The following is an 8,755-nucleotide window of genomic DNA, read 5'->3' on the forward strand; positions in this document are numbered from 1 at the left end:
CTCATTCTTTAAGTAGGAATATGTATTTTGAATAATCAAGTGATTAATTGAATCAGGTTCTGCAGCAGTCTTAACTGAACTTGAGAAAATAGCTGACTCTAATTCATCTTGAGTAAGATCAGGTCATTCTCAGTCATTTTCATCAATATAGTTAAGAAGTGATATATTCTCTTTCTCTGAATCTGAATCTGATGAGTATTGCAAGAGAGTTCTTATAAAAGCTTGACATTTTTTCTCAAAAGAGTTTGCTGTATATGATTCATTCTGAAACTCATATTCTAAGGTTGAAAGTTTTGCTACACTTCTTGTTTTAGTATAGTTAAAAGCTTTAAAAACTTTCTTCTCTTGTGCTTCTTCAAGAAATTTATTCCAGTAGTCTGTTTTAGCTTTTTTAATATCTGAAAAATATTCATTTCTGACAGCTTTGAACTCTTCATCAGATATTACATCATTCTTTCAATCTCTTCTAGCAGTAGCTAATTCTTTTCTTTTAGATGAGATATTCTTATTCCATCAAGGTTTTGAATACTCAGAAGATTTTCTCTTTGAAATATTATCTCTAACACTTGTTAGAATAATAGATGTAATAAGCTTCACTCTATTCTCAAGTATTTTATTTGAGATATCTTGATCAGAATTTCAATATAGCTCATTCTGTATTTCAGATTTTAACAGTTTTATACTTTCTTCAACTGCTTTTCAATCAGCTTTTTCAAAGTTAAACTGATTAGAGAGAAGAGGATTTTCACTCATTTGTTTTTCACTCAGTTCAATCTCAAATTGAATAATCTCATGACCTGATTCTGATGTCTCATTTGAATCAATAAATCAGTTTACAAGTCTTCTTTTCATTAGATTTTATGACATGAAGATTAGATCTATAATAGATTTCTGTTTCATGCCTTTTCTAAAGAATGTTTATTAATCAGACTTATTAACTAAATCTATTGAATACTCAAAGATTTATTTAACTAGATTATCAGCTCTCACTGCTCTCTTGCATTCTGAATTTTATCAGAGATGATGTGCATTGAAATCTTCTGCAATTATAGAGTTTCTTGATGAAGTTATGTTCAGAAATTCTCTATCAATTATTCAGATATTGTTATTTTTCTTCAATGACTTTTCATTATAGATATTTATGAGCTGTATAGTATCAAACTCATTTTCTTTATCTATAATATCACTCACCAGAATATCAGAGTCAGACATGATATCAAATCTTAGATTAAATTAATATCTTGATCTCTTTCTTTCATAGATTACTACTCTTGACTTTATCTCAGACTTTTGAGGTAAAAAGCAGTAGTAGCTTGAATGAGAGATGACATATTTTTACTCAGCATCAAAATTCGGCTTCTGAAGCAGTATAAAATCAACTTCTTATTCAAATGCAATTTGAAGATAAGAATAAATGCAATTTAAGTTTCTATTCACATTATTTTGAATAAATGTGATTTTTGAAGAGTTTTTAAACTTTTTTTGTTGTTTTTGTTGTATATTTATACTAAAAGAGAGTAGAGTAGAATCTAATCACTATCATCAGATAGTAGATTATAACTATTCTGAAAAGTAGGAATCTCAACTGCTTGTATTATATCTAGTTTATTATCAGAGTCATTTCTCAATTCTCTAATCTTAACAGAAGTTTGAGAATTCAAATTCTATTTATATTTAGCTGAAGAATTAGAGTTTGAAGATTTAGATAGTTGAGAGTTTCTTCTTTTTAAGCTTGCAGTTATGAGTTTACTAGCTTGACTATTCTCTTCAGTTTTAGATTTGCTTTGAGCTTCATCTTTTCTTCAGTTCTTTTGAGTTCTTGAAGCAAACATGCATTCTTTTAAGCTAGATGCATGTTTTTCTTTGCAGTTAGAGCATTTAAGCAGAGTGTGTTGACATATTTCATCTCTTTTTGAGCATGTTTCATATTTATACTCACTAGTTTTATGATCTCTGATACAGAATGCACATTTTGAGTCTCTGAAATAGAAGATTGCAAAGTGTTCATATCTTTGATAGTTTGAACACTGTGTTTGAGCTTTGAGATTCATTCTTGAGTCTTTGTATTCATGAACTCTCATTTTCAAACCTGTCACTCTTACTTCAGAGATCTTTGACTGTTCAAGTGTCTTTATATATACTAGAACAGAGGCATTTCTTCTGCTTTGTCTGAACTTAATTGAATTTAGTTATACAGGCTCTTTTCTTAGTTGAATAGAGTTATATTCTTCTAATTCATTTTTGAGAAGTAGTATTTCTTCTTCACAGTCAAAAATTTCAACTGAAATATTATGAAGAATGAATTTATCTCACTTTTCATCTCTCTCAGATAGAATTTTTATATTTAACAAAGATTCTACTGCTGATTTTCAGAGATTCTCATTCTGAATAAGGAATTCTGCACTGAATTCAGACATTGTAGTCAGAATGATAGAGTTTTCAAAGAAGAATTACTCAATTGAAGCTATAACTGATTTTTGAACTTCAATATCAGTTATTAACTGAGAAAAGAACTGCTGATTAATTTCATTTCTGATTCTGAAAATGAGATTTGAATTTAGCTTGTTTCTTTGCAAGATGTCCTGGTTTGAGACTTTAAGAATAAGTCTTCTATTTCTGAAGATTTGAAAGTTTTTCTTCTTTTGCATTTTTTTCTTCACTTTTCTATTAATAGAAGTATGAGTATTATTCTTCTCAGTTTTCTCAGGATTTTAAGCACATTTTAAGGTAGCAGGTTTAGAGACAGCAGATTCAGCTGCTTGAGTATATGTTTTCTTCTGATTCAAAGAAGAAGAAGTAGAAAAGAAGAAAGAAGAGCAAGATAAGAAGTCAGTGATTGTACTAGAAATTTTCAATGTTTTTTGAACTGTGTTTGAAATTCCAAGTTTGAACTTGATCATCTTCTGTAGTTGTCTATTCTGAGTATGAAGAATTAACAGAACTTCTTCATTTATCTCACTTAGACACTGCTTTTCAAGAATCTTGCTTACTTTTTCAAGTTTCTGTATTTCAAGAACTTGTTATTTCTCTATTTCTTCTATCTTTCTTCTCTTCAGAATTTCAATCTCAGAAATAGCATTTAAGAAAGCATCTTTTTCCACATCAATTGAGTGTATTTTTAAACTCATTTTTCTCACTTAATGAAAAGTTGGTCAGACTGTTTCAATTGGGATATGTATTGAACTCTTTTGAAAAGTTAATCAGACTTTTTCAATTAAGAGGTTTCTAAGTCTGTTTTCAATTGAAAAGTTGATTAGACTGTTTCAAAAGAAGAATAAAAGACTTTTATGTATAAAATACCTGATTTTTTTCACACTAGTTCAGTAACTAGGTTAGATTTTTGAAGAGAATCTAATAAACTAAAATTGATTTTTGAGATAAATCAATAAAATCTTTACAATCTCTTTCTTAAGATACAGTGAGAAAAAGTATGATATTAATTAATAATAAATCAGATAATATGACAGTTTTTGAGAGAAAAACTGACAAAAAATAAATCAATTTTTTGCAGAGAAATTGATTAAAACTATTTAATTTTATTCTAAATTATTCAATTCTTCTCACACAACAAGTATGCAACTCAAATCAGTTAATAAAGAGTGTAAAAAAGAATTAAGTATTAATGAAAGCTCTTCAGTCACTGAAAAAGTAATTCTTACTTAAAAGAATATGAAATTATGATAGAAAACAGCTCTGTTTTTAATTCTTTGTAAGAATATTATATAAAATTCAGAGAAAAACATCTTACTTTTTCAAGAGAAGTAAAAAACTATTTCTAAGATCTTTTTTTTGCATTAACTGCTGTAGAAGAATGAGATAGAAACTGCTAAGATATGCACTACTATATACTCTCTATCAAGACTTTCCCTCTTCAGAGTCTTAATATTATAGAGAATATAAGTCTGTTTCTATATAATAATATAAATACTGTCAGTGAGATGTAGAAAAACTGGTTATTTATATCTCAAAATAGAAGACTTTGTCAATGATTATATCAATATAGAGTTAATTCTTAAATTCAATAGATATCTAGTATTGCTGTTCTCAATCCCTTGCAAAATCTATTGAATATTGAGATATTAAAACTATATTTAATATATCTCACTGTGCAGGGATCAAAGGCTCAGTCAGATCTTGAGATATACTGATTTTATAGTTGTTGTGTCTGCTGATTATGTATCAAATACAGTTGCTGAGGTATCTTTTTATACTTTTCTGTCAGAGATGGGCCAGATTGAGAGAGGAGGTACAAGGGTGAGACTTGATATTGATGTCTAGATACATCAAAGACAGATCATGAAGATTGCACTTCAGAAGTGGCTGTTGATTATATGCTTGATATTATCACTGAGATATCTTTTTGTATTTTTCTGCTGGGGATGGGCCAGATTAGAAAGGGCGGTATGAGAGTGAGACTTGACATTGGTGTTTTGAAACATCAAAGATGAACAGGGTTTTCGCGGAGATCGCTCCTCAGATATCTCCACAACTACAGATCAGGGATCTTCCAAAATCGAGAAGATTGGTGCATATGGCTAGGTCTCTTCACCTTACAATTTGTATGGCAATTTGGCCCGGGGTTGTGGTGTGGTAGGGGAGAATGGGGGATAATCCCACACAGGAGTTTTGAACGCTGTCTGGTTCACATTTGGCTGGATAACTCCACCACCACACGGGGTATGCGGTCAGCGATGGGGTCAAGATGCTCGTATGATCGAGGGCTTTTCAATGGAGCTATCGGCGGGTTCTTATTCGAAAAATCGAGCGAGTTCGTGGTGAAGCGGTCTGGATCAATTTTCTTCTTTAAATATTGAAAAAGTTGATCATGAGAAGATATCTCTCTAGAGAGAAAAGCTTGAATCTCTTATAGACTTATAAATAAGTGAACTATCTAAGAAGAAAGAATATGAACAGTATTTAAAGAGAATTTTCATAATTAATATAGAAGACTCTATTCTGATTTATTCAGATGACTTCAAAAATGAGAATTTGAATAGATTAGATGCAAGCATTGCTTATACTAAAGATAATATCAATTTTATCTCAGATTTCTGAAATCTAGGCTGTGAATCTGAAGTCTTTGATGCTGAACTATTTATACTAATGAAAGCTTTCAAACTCATTACAATAAAATCTTATAAAAGAGAAAATAGTTTGAAAGAGATATGAATATTCTCTGATAGTCAAGCTGCTTTAAAAGAACTTAGAAATAGTTAGATTTATAATGATTAAATGAATCTTGAACTGATCTTAAACTCTGTTTTAAAAATTCAAAAGAGAAGAATATCAAAGCTGATAATTCATCTGCACTGAGTTTCTGCTCATATGAATATTCATGACAATGAATTAACTGATTCAGCTGTAAAAAAGAGTGCAGAATTAAGCAGATCTATTTAAAAAATTATGTTCTAGTCTTTTATAAAAAGAAGAATAAAAGAATCTTGTTTAGATAAGTGAAATAAAAGCTGGCAGAAATAAAAGAAGAGTATATATTATTCAGGATTTGAAATCAAACTCAAGTGAAAATCTTGTTTAATTAAATATAAAAAGAAAATATTCTCATCTATAATACAGCTGAAACTAGAATATGACTATTTTAAATCTTATATACAAAGATTTGATGATAGATTTGATTCAATAAAATGCGCATTCTGCAATGCAAATGAGAATTCTGAGTATATTATAATACACTGTGCATTATACAATAGTCTCAGAGTCAGATTGAAAGAGAAGTATGATCTAAATTAATTAAAGATGAGATTCTTATTCTCAACTGAGATAGGAATTAAATACTTAATAGACTTTCTATCAGAAACTCAAGCAGCTATAAGAAAATAACTAAATTCAGAAATATCTGAATATGAAAAGAAGAAAATCAATCAGATATAGTCTGTTAAAACAGCTATATACTATCTTTTAATAATTTGTTTTATTACAGTCTCTTCTTACTTTATCTTTTTCTTTCAATTTCTTTCTATCTATCAATTTAATGTGTCTATCTTTAAGACTGTGTTCTCTTTTCCTTTGTCATGATATTGTCAAATGATTTCAAAGTATGAGAAGATGTTAAGACACTGCAATTTATAAACAGTTTTTGTATTCTGAGCTGAAATTTTCTGATTTTGCATATCTGAAATTGGTGAATGTATAATAGTTAACTTTACAGATATAGAAAAAACCCTGAGAACTAAAAGTTCTCAGGTAGATGTCATAGTCTCTGACTGTATACATCTATAATTGAAGAATAATAATAATAATAATAATAACTATCTATACAAGTTCTGTAATTATTTACAGAATGATTGATATAATCTTCTTCTATACACAGAGATTGCTCTCAATGATTAAGATACTGTTTCAACAGATATAAGCCTGTTCTTTCTTATACACAGTTATTATATAAAAGTATTGAATCTTCTAAAGATTACACAGTTTACACTGAATCTCTGCAGTTCAATTCGGATTACTGATAATATAGTAATAAAGCTCTGAGACATCTGTAACTGAGTAGAAGCCTTCATAACAAGTACTAAACAAGATCAAAAAGATTGAATTAATGTTTATCAAGATTCTACTAAGTAATATAAGATAGAAGATCTGATGTAATTGAATCTTAAGAATATACAGATTACACACTCATCTTATACACTAGATCACTGTTATATCAAGTATAAAGTGATAGAAGTTCTAGACAGTTATAACTACTGTCTTGACATATTATCAGAGATTTATAATATCTTTTATATAAGCTTGCTCTGCTGTGCTGTCACTGATCTCTTCACTTCTCAACTAACTTCTGACTGACAGTTATCAGAAATTATAGAAGCAGATAATAAACTTGAATGAGAGATTGAAAATATTCTTGATAAGAGATCTCACAGCTGCAGCTGATAATATCTTATGAAATGAATTGACTATAATCATCTGATCTGAACTCTGAGCTCTGTATTATTCAAGACAGCAGCTCTTGACTGATAGAAACTATGTGCTCATGACTCTATATCACTTCTGAAAATAAGGGACTAATGTGACAGGCTGCATCTGATCAATTATATAGACTATTTTAGTACACTTTACAGATTCCGCTGAAAGCTCTGATTCTTGATTACTGATTCTCAGCTGAAAAACTTATAAAATTTCTATTCTTTCACTCTGAAGCTTTATCATATACATATATAAATATTCACTCTGATCACTGATTCTCACATCTTCTCTTTCTTTTCTTCTCTAACATTTTCCACTTTTGTATTATAAGACCTATATATTATACTGATCTATTCGGCGTAGACCTCTTACACTCTCATTATCAGTGCTCTTCTGAAATCATATAAGAATGCTATAAATAGATCAGAGAAAGTCGAAGATTATTAAAAGAAATCAATACAATATAAAATATCTAATCTTGAAAGATATAAGACCTGAACACTTATTTTACATTCTGATATCTTATATAATGAATCAGTGACATCTGGCTGCTGAGTATTTATTGAAAAGAACTACTCTGATAATCTCAATACTGATAAGAATAATATATTATAAAAATCTCAATGAGTTATATATAATAACTGATTAAAGAAAGACACATGTTAGAAAACTTATATTTCTGTAATTATAGATACAATAAATTGAATGATGTTCATAATCACTGCAAAGTGTGATTGAATTCTATAATAAGTAAATATAGTAATAATATATCTGCATGATAGATTAGAGAAAACAGTCTATATAAGATAACTCACAGACTTTGAATAAGAAGCTCAGTGTATACTTATCTGTGCAGTTGAAGAATCTCTATACAGATTGAATTCAGCTGTTAAAATATAATATGACTATTTAACAGCTATACTGTGAGCAAATGACTTTAGTCTGAGTTCTTATGACTCTGCTCTTTAAAAGTATTTATTCTGAAAACATCTGTATATAATTATATATATTGACAATCTTTATATCTTTACAGATACTCTGATGAATGCTGATTAACTTATTAATATTTTATAATAAAAACTAGAGATCAAAGACTTAAAGAAATTCACAAAATATCTAGAAATGAAAGTGAAATATATGAAGAGTGAAATCAAATTAATACTCTAACATTACATTAATCAATTAATGGAAGATTTCTATCTAGATAATGTAACTACTATCTGTTCACTTATGAATAAGAATATACATTTAGATAACTTCTCTGTTTCTGAAAAAGAAAGCAGTTTTACAAAGTAATAATTTCAGCATAATATTAAGTGTCTGTAATACTTAGCTTTTAAGCTGTGACTGAATATCATCTGTGTGATATCTCTACTGATGTAGAAGAACACTGCTCTTATCTCTAAGATATGAAAGACTCTATTACACATTATTCAATATTTGAAAGAAATGCATGAGATTGATATATTCTATATAAAGAATAATAATGAGAAATCTGAGAATGAATTTCTGAATGTGATATATATACTGATTGAATATACAGATTCTAATTAAGCTGATCTGTTAAATAATGATTGTAAATCTACATTCAGTTACATCTTTAAATTAAGATATATATCAATTTCATGATAATTAAGTAAGTAACTCTGTGTATTCTTAAGCTCTAATAAAACTGAATACATAGTGTTGAGTGAAGCTGTATATGAAGTACTATGATTAAGAAGTATGATAATAAATCTGAGTTTCATTGAAATAGAAGATCTTCTGTCAATCAAGATAAATAATAAGAAGATAATTAATCTTGTCACAGTGACTGCAATCACTGTGAGAA

This window comes from Blastomyces gilchristii (genome assembly GCF_000003855.2).
Source record: "Blastomyces gilchristii SLH14081 genomic scaffold supercont1.9, whole genome shotgun sequence".
Taxonomy (NCBI): domain Eukaryota; kingdom Fungi; phylum Ascomycota; class Eurotiomycetes; order Onygenales; family Ajellomycetaceae; genus Blastomyces; species Blastomyces gilchristii.